The 13,233-nt window shown below is 41.6% G+C and overlaps 1 non-coding gene across 1 annotated transcript; it reads left to right on the top strand.

The window, feature by feature from the left end:
- Positions 1 to 12,593: 12,593 nt before the first annotated feature.
- Positions 12,594 to 12,725, top strand: LOC114627638. The gene has a single exon (XR_003712387.1). It is a non-coding gene; the product is annotated as a small nucleolar RNA SNORA17 (small nucleolar RNA).
- The last annotated feature ends 508 nt before the right edge of the window (positions 12,726 to 13,233 follow it).

The raw sequence follows: 13,233 nt of genomic DNA, 5'->3' as shown, positions 1-13,233 counted from the left end.
ACGAGTGTTGTAAGATGCCCAGTGCTTGCAAAGGGAGTTACTCACAGTGGGCAGTGACTGAACCAGTAGAACACTTTGTAAACTAGGCCAGTGCCCATGCCCTCTGCAGATGGGGAGGACCAGAAGTTTTGAGGCAGCTGGGGCCATATAAAACAGGTCATACAAGGCAAATTAGAGTCCTGTCTCCTCCTGGAATCCACCAGAGCTGCTTCTCTGTTGTCTTGTTTCTCTTCTTCTGAAATATATAGTATGACTTCTGTCCCCCTGTCTCCCAAGCAGGGCGATTTTGAACTTCTGAATCTCCTGCTTCCTCCTTCAAAGTGCTAGCATTACAGATACAAGTCACCATTTCCAGCTTATGTGGGACCAGGGATGAAGTCCAAGGTTTTATGCATACTAGCCCAGTCTCAAACTGTCTGATGTGGTATGCGTGGGCACACACATTGTGTACAAACATAGGTACCTTAGGTATACAGGTATTTGTGTGTGTGCATGCTATGTGTGGGAACCTGAAGACAGTCTCAGGTGTTGTGTCTCAGGCAATGCTCACCTGTGTTACGACAGGGCCTCTTATTGCCTTAGAACCCACCTGTAGGTTATCCTAGGTGGCTAGCATGTCTCAGAGATCCGCCTGTCTCTGCCCCCTCAGCTCTGGGATTACAAGCAGCTGCCACCATATTTAACATTTTTCATGTAGGTTCTGGGGACTGAACTCAGGCTTTCATGTTTGCATGGTAGTAGCAGTAACTCACCAACCGGGCTATCTCCCCAGGACTCTTTTCTGTCTTAAAAACTGAATCCAGAATCTTGCACACAGTAAGTCAGTACCACAAGCACCAGAGCAGAAGCCAGTCTGGTTTGGATGCTCTGCTTGTTTCTGAGGTCTGATCACCATGGAGTTACATACTCTCTCTGATTTTTGCTCTTGGGTCACCTAGAAACTAAATGCTCACTGTGTTGTTTAATCCTGACCGCAGCTGAAAACTCTCGTCTTATCTTTGTTTATGGCGTCACGTGAGACATTCAGATTGTCAATCAAATGACCAGTCTTCACTTTATGGATTTTTAAAGACATTTTATGTCTGTTTAAGACTCTCTGCTTGTGCAATGTGTCTATTTAAGAAATATGTCTACATAAAGTCTCTTCCAATGTTATACATATATTTACATATTTTTATTTAGTAGCTTTATGGTACACATGTTCATTAAATACATGTAAAGTAATTTTTGAGATAGATAAATAGATCCTAGTTTTATTCTCTTAAATCTTCGGAGGTTGGAAATTTTACTACAGGTAGTTAATTGGCCCTAAACTTTTTGTTGCATCGATTTTCCCCCTGTTGATTAGAAAAGTCATGTGTGTTACGGACTGAATGTGTGTCTATTTCAAGAAGCGTCTGCTCTGTTGCTCTATTTGTCTGTTTAATCCATTCCCATTTTTCTTATATCCGATCACTTCAGCTGCCACTCTTAAACACTCTGTTTTCCAGATTAAACTTCATGATTATTTTTTTTTTTTGGACATTCTTAGAACCTTGCTGAAGTAGGATAGACTTCACAGGCATAGGTGGCCAAGACTCAGGCCTGACATCTTTAAAGCAGCAGAATTCTTCACGTAAAAATGTGCTCTGGCCCATCTTGTTATATCTTTTCGTGACTTTTTAAACTGTTTTATGGGGGTGTCATAAAACATTATGCATTTATAATGAGGTTTATTTCAATGTTTATGGATTCTGTTACTGTTGTGCTTGAGGATTATCTTGTCCATTCCCTAATAATGTGATGTTATGATGCCATAGGAAAGCCGTTGCCTTCCTCTGTCCGCTATGCCTTCATGTGGCTCTCCCAGCATGCCTGATGCAGGCTTGCTAGTGTTTGTTTGTCTGTAATGGCCTTCCTGGATGTTGGAAAGATCTTGGCTCTGTGCTTGTCCTATTTAGCTCTAATTTCCAACTTGAAACAGCTCATAATCGTGAGAAGAAAGGCTCAGTTCAAGAATTACCTGGATCAGATTGGCCTGAGGTCCTGTGTGGGGAATTGTCTTTGTTTTAATTAATGCAGGAAGGCTCACCTCAGGGTGGATGGTACTATCCTGAAGCTGGCAGTCCTGGGCTGTATAAGAATGCTAGCGAAGTATGAGCTGAGAGCCAGCCAGAAAGCAAGCCAGACCATGCACCAGTAAACAGGATTCTTTCACGGTTTCTGGCCTTAGATTTCTGTTTGAGTTCCTGCCCTGACTTCCCTTGATAGGGACTATCATGTGGAAGTGTTTGAGCAATAAACCCTTTCCTCCCTATGTTGCTTTTTGTCAGAGTGTTTTATCACAGCAACAGAGATCAAGACAGAGAAGTAGCATTCATTCTTGTGTATGAGACTCAGAGATAGGCTGGCTGAGAAGGGCACCTGTGTGTTATTCTGTGTGAAGGAAAGGCAGGATGTGAGAGCAGGTCAGGACATACAGACATGGTGACAGCTTGAGGCATGGCAGGTCCATCCAATACCACTACCCAGAGATAAAAGCATGTAAGTACTCCATATGGGTTAAAAGACAAGGAAGGGCCAACTAGAAGCATATGCTGGGGTCATTTGGCTAGGTTCCCACCCTTCAGTCACTCAACCACTCCAATCCTGGGCCACCTTTTTCTAAAGAGATTTCCCTGTTCTTCCTTTGTATGGTTTCTTATCCTTCTAACTTTTCCATCTCTGTGCTGTTTTACATGACTTCATCAATATTTCTGATCCGCAGAAAACACTTCCCTTAGACCAAGTGTGATGGTGCATGCCTGTAATCTCAGCACTGAGAAAACCAACATACAGGGATCCTTGGAGCTCACTAGCCAGTCAACCTAGTCTAGTCTACTAGGGAGTTCCAATGAGAGACCTTGTCTCAAAAACAAGGTGGACAACAGCCAAAGAACAATAGCTGAGGTAGTCTTCTGTCTTCTGCATGCATTCACACACATGTGCAATGCAATACACACACACAAACACACAAATACCTGATTTGTTTTTTAGTGTTATAAATTTAATTTAATTTAATTTTCTATTTTTGGGCTTCTTGAAACGGCTTAGTGGATTAAGGTACCTATCTCCAAGCCTGACAAAGCTGAGTTCTATCCCTGAGACCCACATGGTAGAGGGAGAGAACCAGCTTCTTCAACTTGTGTACTGGGTCACATGTGTACATACATACACATACAAAATAAATTTGTACATGCAAATTATACAAATTTGTACACAATACAAAATAAATGAAAATGAAATACAATTTTTTAAAAAAATATTTATCTTTGGGTGGCACTTCTAGGAAGTTGGAGGGTGTGATGGTTTCTCTTAGCCCAGGAGTGGCACAATTAGTAGTTGTGGCCTTGTTGGAGTAGGTGTGTCACTGTGGGTATGCGTTTTAAGACTCTCATCCTAGCTACCAGGAGGCCAGTATTTGGCTAGCAGCCTTCAGATGAAGATGTAGAACTCTCAGCGCCTTTACCATGCCTGCCTGGATGCTGCCATATTCCCACCTTGATGACAATGGACTGAACTTCTGAACCTGTAAACCAGCCCCAATTAAATGTTGTCCTTATAAGAGTTGCCTTGGTCGTGGCATCTGTTCACAGCAGTAAAACCCTAACGAAGACAGAGGGGAAGTGAGAAAGTAAAGCTTGCTCACTCCAGTCACTGAATGTTTCCTCCCAAACCCAAGTTTGTATCTCACTGCTGACCTGTCTGTATCCACACCTGGGACACATTGCCATCTACCTTTTCTCTTACCAGAATGCCACATGTTGGAGAAGGAAGTCCTGTAAAGTATGCTGGGATTGTTAACCTGGATTTGTCACTGTAAGAGAATCTAGACTTACACAAGAGTCAAGCTCTGGGCATGTCTGTGAGGGATTGTCTATATTAACCTAATTGTGGTGGGATGGCCCACTCTAGATGTGGGTGGCACACTTCCACAAAACAGGGACTCAGACTAAAAAGTAGAAAGCTATCTGAGTACAGATATCCACCTCCCTCTGCTTCCCGTGTATGGGTGCAGTGTGACCAGCCGCCCCATACTCTGGCCTCCATGCCTTCCCTGTCTCAGTGGGCTGTGCTCAGGAGCTGTGAGGAAAAGGAAATCTTTCCTTCTTAAGTTGTTCCCATCAGATACTCGTTATGACCATGAAATAAGTAACTAAAGCACACACCAAGCTCAAAACCTGCCCCCACTATTTTGGTTCAATGGGCTATGCATTTTCTGAAGTGCTTATGCAAAATTGATAAATATCTCACTGCATATATGCACGAGATAGCGCAACTACTCTTAAAAGCCCAATCCCCCAAGGTGCCATTAACAGACTCAGTCTGTATTATAAATGAAAATACTTGAACCAGGGAAATGAAGCAAAACTGTATTAACACACATTTATGCATCCATCACCCACTTGTAACAGTTTCCAACCTTTTTTCTTTTTTTTTTTTCCTATCAGTTTTGGCTTGTTTGTTTCTGGGTATGCACATAGGGAAAATGCATTCAAAATCAACACTGTAATGAGTCTGAGGTGTTTCTGGCCTTGCTTACCCACAACTCCAGTGGTTGCTGAAATACGTGGATCATATGCAAGACTTAGATTATGAGCTACATGGGTATTACTGTGCACAGAAAGAATATTTTGCCTTTCTTATTCCATCTATGTCTTTGACCACTCTATCTCTTCATTATCTAAGTGATTTTTATTATATATACATATACACATATACATATATGCACATATACACATATATGTATACACATATACACATATATACTCATGCACATATATACATATATTTATGCACATACGCACATATACACATTTATATGTATGTATATGCATATAATCATGTGCATATACACATATATATATACATAATATATATACATTATATATATGTGTTATATATATATATGCATGTATAATGGCACATGCAAATCTTAGCTAAAAAAATTTATATGTGTCTGTTACTCACTCCCCTTGTCGTCTTATTTCATGTTGGTTGCTGTGATAAAATATCTGAACAAAAAGTTACTTACTTTATCTCAAAATTTCAGGTTATAGTGCACCACAACAAAGAAGTCAAGGCACCAGGAATGTAAAACAAGTCACATTACACCCACAGTAAACAGCATGGAAAGGTAAGTGTGTGCATGCTCAACTCATAGTTCAAGACCTCCTGCCTAGAGACTGGTACTGCCCACAGTGGGCTGGGTCTTCCTATATAAAGTACCTTAAATAAGTTCCCTACAGACATGTCCACAGTCCAACCTGAAGTAGACAGCATCTCATTGAGAATATCTTCCCAAGTGATTCTAGGTAATGTCAAGCTGAAAATTAAAGATACATCTCATAATTTAGAACTGTTCCATGTTTCCATAAAGTTTCTCTTTTTCTTATAGCACAGTCTCTAAACTTCCCCAAGCATCTATTGTTCTAAGTATTTCCACTGGGGTATGCTAGTTACTTGTGGATTCCTCCAGAACTTCATGTACATGGACATCATCACAAAGTTCTCTATCTTGCTTCCTTGATCTGCAGTCTGTGAGATTTCTCTCCTTTGGACTGTCCCTGAGTGAATTGTTTCTCTTCAATGCCAGGAGGCTTACATTGTTTAACCATGTCACAATTTGTCCATGTTGCCTTGACAGTCATTTAGATTTTGTCCACATTTTGTCTGTTATGAAGAAAGCTGCTGTGCTATTTATGTTACTAATTGTTACATGGACACACAGCCTCATTTTTTCTAGGTAATATCCAGCAGTGGCGTGCCATAGTCAAAGGGCAAGGCCATGTTTAAGTTACCTAACACATAAGTCACTGCCTTCTGCTGTTGTGTTTTTTCATGAACCAGAACACTCCATTTTCACATTAGGAATAGCACATCAGCTGATTATGCTGACTTCTCTCCTACCTATCAAAATGGAGTGTGGCCAGGTTTCTTGGTTTTAACCTTCTATGAGACAACAGTGGCACGCGCTGTGATTTTTCTTTGCACTTACTTGCTAACTGCTAAAGTGAACATTTTTCCCATGTGTCTACTGGCCATTGCCACACCCCCAAAATGCACAGCGGTTGGTCAAGTATTTTGCCATTCGCAATGCAACGATCATTTTATTGAGTTTCCTTGGTTCTTTACATATTCTTCAAACTCTGTCAGAGATGTTTTCTTTGAATATTTTGTCTGAGTCTTGTCATTTCATTTCTCTAATGGTATCATTTACATGACATCAAATTAGCTGTCCTTTGGTCCATGGATTGTATTGACTTTTGTGCCCTCTTAGAAATATATGTTTATTCAAACATTTCCCAATATGGTCTTTCGAAATCTTTACAGTTTTGTTTGATGTATCAACATATATGATGCATCTTGAGTTTTGTTTCTTTTTCTTAAATGATGATACCTTTATCTAATCTTTGAAATGTTCACACGTGTGTACAATATATCTGTTCTAATTTATTTTCTGTTTCTGGGACAAAACCTTCTGACCAAAAGTTTATTTCTGCTTTAGTTCACAGTCTGTTATAAATGGAAGCCATGACAGGAACTTAGACAGGAACTTGAAGAAAAAACCACAGGCTCGCCCACTGGTTTATTATTATGCTCATCAGCTTTCTCATACATCCCAGGCCCTCCTGCCTAAGGCTGGTACCACCGACAGTAGGCTGAGCCCTCCCACATCTTCATCAATCAAGGCAATTTCCCTTAGTCATAGCCACAGAACAATGTGATCAAGGCAATCAACTGTGGTTCCCTTTTCCCACATGACCTACTTGCCCCAAGATGACAATATCTTCATCATGTTTAACATATCTACCACCTACTCCCCGCCTCCAACTCTCCTCAGGCCCTCTCCAACACCTCTTCCTCCCAACTTCATGTCTTTTTTATGTTGTTTTATAACCAACCAAGTACATTTAGTTATGCTCATAAGTTCATGGGTACTTAAGCCACGTACCAGGGCATGACACCTGCTCAAAGAAAAGTGATTCAGCCTCCCTCAGCAGCCATCAACTACCAACAGTTCCTCAGCTAAGGGTGGGACATTGAATCAACTTTTAGTCATAATCTGAGAAAGATGAATCATTTCCCTTTGTATTTGGACTCTCGATCGATATTCCACTATCAAATTCACCTTTCCTTCTCCCTTTTTTTTTTGTTTGGTTTTTTTCGAGACAGGGTTTCTCTGTGTAGCCCTGGCTGTCCTGGGACTCACTCTGTAGACCAGGCTAGCCTCGAACTCTCGAACTCTCGAACTCAGAGATCCGCCTGCCTCTGCCTCCCAAGTGCTGGGATTAAAAGCATGTGCCACAACTGCCCGGCTTCCTTCTCCCTTTTTCACCTCCTATATATCTCTATATTTTTTCCCTCTCAAATTCATGTTCTCTTGTGCAAGTGTGCATTTGTGGGGTGTGTGTGTGTGTGTGTATGTGTGTGTGTATGTATAACTGAGCAATAGGCATAGGCATGACGAGAGGTACATGTGCACACCTTGACCAGAGCTCCTTCTCAACATCAACACTTCCAGAAATAGCCTGGTGGAAAGAATGAGAAGTCATGGCCTCCATTATCAGATAGCTTCTGGGAAGTTTGAAGGATTGGAAGAATTAATAGACAACAAAATGCCCTGAAAGCTGTAAAGCATCCATCGCTACCAACATAATGTTGTTATATTGCTCTCAATAACCTTGCACCCTTCATCAATAATTCTGCTTGGAGTCTGATGAATGGCGCTTTAGTTATGCATGCAGAGGGGAGAAGAGCTCACTTATTGACAGTTTCTTGATTCATGGAGGGAAAATAATTAAGAGTCACATAAAAGGATGACTTATGTTGCTTTAGTTACCTTATATAGAGTAGGAGAAACGTTGCTGATCCCTGCTGACAGTGATCCAAAGACAAGAGCCCGAGCATGGAGCCCTGGTGAGATCACTACCAGCCTCAGCCATCCCTGTGGGTTCTATGTACTGTTTACCTTAAGATTCCCACAAGGTACCTATTCTTGTAACCTTCTGACCCCTTAGGCAGGGCTCCTACTTGCCCCATCTGTTGCAGTATCCCCCTCCCAATGTTGATTATGCTTCTTTTCACACATGTGTTTTCAAGATCTCTCTTGAAAAGACTGGGATGACTCTGTATCAGGTAGCATCCTAGGTACACACGTTACCCAGAACCTCAGCATTACCCACATCCAAGGAGGGCCAACAGAGAACACCACAAATGTCTAAGTTAAAGGGCTAGTATGTTAGTTGGATTTATATTACTGTGACAGAACTTAAGAATCAGTTAAGGAGGAAAGTTGCTAGATTGTTGGTTTTTTAAATGACTGGACACAGTGGTGTCATTTTAAAAGTATATTATCAAGGTGGTTGCTCTCTTCATACCAGTTCAGAAGCTCTTTTCATGGGGCCCATTTCCTAAAGATAGTACCATTTCCCTGTAGCAGCAGACTGTAGAAACAGGCCTTCAATACATGGACCTTTAGGGAAGCCAACCAAATTTCAAACTTGAGCAACTGATTCCATTCTTGACTGACAGTAGGAGCAGGAAGGAGTTGGTGAATGAGCAGAAAACTGGAAGGTGTACTTGTCTCTTTTGCACTGTTGTGAGCAAATACATTGACAAAGGAAGTGAAGCAAGAAAGGGCTTCTGTAGCTCACAGTTTCAGGAGAATAGAGTCCATCAGTTTCCATACTTTCCCTCCCTGTTGTCTGGTACACCCCACCAAGAGGGACTCTACATCTAGGGCCAGGAAGGTGCCACCTCCCAGAGATTCTATAACCTTCCCAGATATCATCACCAGCTAGAAACCAAGCATAAGAGCCCAAACACATGTACCTACAAGGTACGTCTCATTTCAATCACAACAGTAACCAATATAGATAACCAAATGCCAAAAGACCTCAGATAACAAAGTATGGGTATTAAAGATGGCACAGGAATTCCAAAGATGGACATGAAATTCTCTGATGTTCGCACCCTTGCAGGAACCTCACCAGGACACCAGCGCATCTCACAGCCTGACTAGTTTTTCAAGGCTCTCCTACATCGTGTATTTGGGTCTAATTTCATGCTTTCTCTGTGTTCACTTAGCTGCATGTCCAGTAGCCCCAGTGTTGTTATGGAAACACTGGGAAGGAGCTGTAGGATCATTTCAGATTTTCAAGGTGCAGTCCTAGGCCAGGAGTCTGCATGGTCCACAGGGTTTACTCCTGCTGAATGGACATCATATTCTCTTCAGACCCATACATCTCAATAATTTGTACATGTTTTGCAGTATAAGACTTCTTAAACTTTTCTGCTCATGACTTCTTTTCACCTGAGAAATGTAGAGGAATTGTAATCTAGCTGCTCTGACAAGAGATTACACCCAAAGACATTCTAGGTCTAGATGATCCTGGTAGAATGCAGGTATGTTCTGGACTACAGTATGATCTGGCTGAACTACAGATACACCTTTAGTACACACCTTTAATCCCAAACAATGGCATCTAATTGAGGAGCAGATTTATATAAGTGATTTATAAGTGGCGAATCAGAGAAAGATTTGACAGAATGAGGCAGAGATAGGATATGCCCAACCCTCAGGAGAAAAGTACCTAAGACCAGGGCAGGGAGAGAGTGTCAGTCAGCTCTGATCCATCAGTGGAGTTCAATGCAGTGGAGGTGAGTCAGTCAGTTGGGACTCAGTGCAGTGTGTGCACTGCAGTGGAGTTGAGTTTGTGAGTTCATGCAGTGCAGCGCAGTGCAGGTCAGTAGAGACAGGTGGAGTCCGAGAATGAGAAGGAATCAGAAGACTAGAACAAATTGCCAGGGTTAGTTTGAGGCCAAGCAGAGCAATTCAATGAGATGCTGAGAGAAGCCAGATTAAATTGGTTAGCTTAGAGAGGAGTTTAAGCCAAAATAGCTGAGTTGAACCAGCCAGCAAGAGTTCAGAAAGAACTGGAAGGGGTGAGCTTATTCAGCAGTAAGCCTCTGAGACGACGATTATGTCAGGCAAATAAAAGTTGCTTTTACAGAGAAATTTTCATGTGATCCTGAGATACAGGTTTGCAAATTAGATATACACATAAACATTTGCTAATAATAAATCATAGAGAAACTTATTTTAAAATGATCCTTGGGTATGCATATAATTTTACTATTTTGGTATGCATGTAATTTACCACTAAAGACAAAAGCAAATTTGCATGCTAATGAGGTGGATGTACTTGGTTTTACATAAGGAATTAAATCTTGGCTGACTATTTGATACGGCAGAATATAGAGCATCTTCAATGTTTTTCAGAGTGGATTGATATTTTGATTTTATAGTCAGCAACTCTGAGAATGCCACTTTACATAAATGTTTGGTGCAAAGAGGCAGAAGTATGTTTAAGGCCACTTCAGAAGTGGTTGGAAAATTTTCCTCTCATCTGAAGCCAACATTCATTTAATTACTTTGTAAAGACACTCAAGTCAGCAGCTCAAACAGCATATTTTATTTTAGTTCTTCGTGAGTTTTGTGGGTATTTTGATCACATATACCCATTCCTCCAGCTATTTCCAGATCCAGATCTACTTCTATACACACTCGAGTTCCTTTTGTTGTTATTTTAACCCTATCAAGACCAATTTGTGCGACCCAAATGTCCCTGGATGTGCAGTCTTCCAATGGAGCATGGTTGACTTACCAGTGGTGAGTTTTCTCTGAGAGAAAATTGACTCTCCCTCTACAGGTAGCTATCCTTAGCCAATACTTCCTCTACTAGGGGTGGTATTTTATACCCAATTCCCTTCTCTATAGATTGAGTCTGGTTTGAGCGTATATAGGTCTTGTATCCTTAGTTTATATAGGTCTGTCACAATTACTCTCAGTTCACAACTGACCTCTTGTATCCAGAAAATATCGTTCTTACATAGTTATCAACCATCTCTGCCTCTTACATTCTTTCCAACTCCTCTGCCACAGTGAATTCTGAGCATTGGAAGGAGAGAGTATGGAACATATGTTCCATTTAGGGCTGAGCATTCTGCAGTCTCTTACTCTCTGCGTCTTGGCCAACTTTGGGTCTCTGCACTAATCACAAATAGAACTTTCTTAGGTGAGGATTTAGAAATGCATTGATCTGTCTAAATAATGTCATTAGGAGTTATTTTAATGCTACATTTGGCAGAATGATAGCAGTAGATTCTCCTTTAGGGTCTAAGACCTACTAGCCATGGTTTCTTGGCCTGATAATGGTGTCAACTATGGGCTTCATCTTGTAAAGCAGCTTTAAATACAATCACAAAGTGTTTGGTTATTCCTATGATGTCCATGCCACTATTGAACCAGTGAGTGTGACTTTCCAGGCTAGAGATTTTTCTAGATGCCAGGGTCCACATCTGTGTAAGATTGCTGATTATTTTCCCATGTTCTATGAATAGCGCTTTTCAGTACTATGAAAACTATCAGTATCACCCTGATTTTTTAATATCTTATGATACAAATATATGTTATCTTCAGCAATAGGATCTTACTGTTGACTTCTGGAGGTCAACCTAGGGCAATAGCAATAGACTGTAATTTGGAAGATTTTAGCACCTCATTGGCCAAAGACCCTGAAAGAAATAATCAGTTTCTGGAACTTGTCTTTTTATTTGTTAGCCTGTAGTGTCTAGTAGGGGCATTATTGCTCTATTTTAGGATAACTCCATTTCAACTCTGTGTTTGTGTCTGTGTGTGTGTGTGTGTGTGTGTGTGTGTGTCTATGTGTGTGTGTGTGTCTATGGTATAGATTTCCATATAACTTTTCAAAATGTCTTTAGTGTTATTTAACCCTCTCCATGTTCTCTCCTCTAGCCCCCTCCCCTCCTCAACCCTGTCTTAGTCAGGGTTTTGGGGGTAAACTGCTTACTGACTTGTTCCCTATAGCTTGCTCCTCATGGCTTGCCCAGGCTATCTTCTTATACAACTCACCAACACCTCCCCAGAGCTGGCACTCCCTTCCCCCAGGAGTTGCCCCCCCCATATTAGTTGTTAATCAATAAAATGCCCTACAACCTTGCCCATAGGCCAGCCTGGTGGGCAGCATTTTCTCAAAAGCAGTTCCTTCTTCCCAAATGACTCTTAACTTGTGCCACGTTGACAAAAAGCCAGCTAGGACAAACCCCAACTCAACCTTTTGTGTTCTGTCATTCCTGCTTAGCCCTTCAAACAAATGCATGTGGTAAATCATTTCCTGTGAAGGCTGCTAGGCCACAGACCTGAAGATGCAAAGCATCTTCATATGCACAAATGAGAAAAAATAAGTAAAGTTTGTCTTTCGGGGACTAGGTTACCTCTCACAAAAAGATTCTTCCAGATCCTCCCATTCACCTGTGAGTTCCATTTTTATTAATAGCTGAATGATTTCCTTTTGTATAAATATACCACATGTTCATTATCCATTCATCAGCTGATGTTCATCATGGCTACTTGTGTTTCCTGGAATAAGGCAGCCATGGATATGGAAGAGCAGATATTTCTGTAGTAGAACAACAAATTTTAAAAAATCAAATATTCCATCACTATAATGAGAAGATATATTAATCTGATATTTAGATATGAGAAGAAAACTGCTCCTAGAGGCATTGCAGGCATGGCTGCTGTGTCACATGTGTGCCAGTAGGTGGCAGAGAAGAGAGAGGCTATGCCTATGCTCAATGTTCTGACCTATGAACATCTGAATAATCAGAAGCTTTCCCTGATTCTCTGAAAAAACTGAGCCTGAGATGACCACCAGTCCAGCACCACTACGTGGGCCTGGAAGGAGGTAGACCAATGTCTAAGATGACCTAGTGTAGTGCACAGGTGGGACATAGCACCCCGATATCCCTCCTGAGATGATCTTTGACACTCATAGACCGTGAGCACCGCCAAGAGGAGCAAGTAGGTGGTGGAGACACGGAAGAGAAAGAGAAACAGAAAGATGTGGGCACAATGAAGAGAGGCAAACGTGAAGACTTGAGGGCAGTGTGGACAGACTGATGAGTAGCCAGTGATGCTACCTGGGACCAATGGGAGAGGTATCCTAGCCTATGATGCCACTGGGGGACCACATCTGAGTGTGTGGCCTTGCAACAGCAGAGGTCTGTTACCACCAAAGCCCTGGTCTGGGCTGCCATCAAGGGACATGCTGATGCCTAAGGGCTGTGCAGAAATGGCCCCACCTCTTGCCTAGATATCATGGGAGAAGTGACCCCGAGGAGTAAAAG

The sequence above is a fragment of the Grammomys surdaster genome, unplaced genomic scaffold (assembly GCF_004785775.1).
Source record: "Grammomys surdaster isolate TR1022 unplaced genomic scaffold, NIH_TR_1.0 255, whole genome shotgun sequence".
NCBI lineage: Eukaryota > Metazoa > Chordata > Mammalia > Rodentia > Muridae > Grammomys > Grammomys surdaster.
This window is presented reverse-complemented; position numbering and strand designations above follow the sequence as displayed.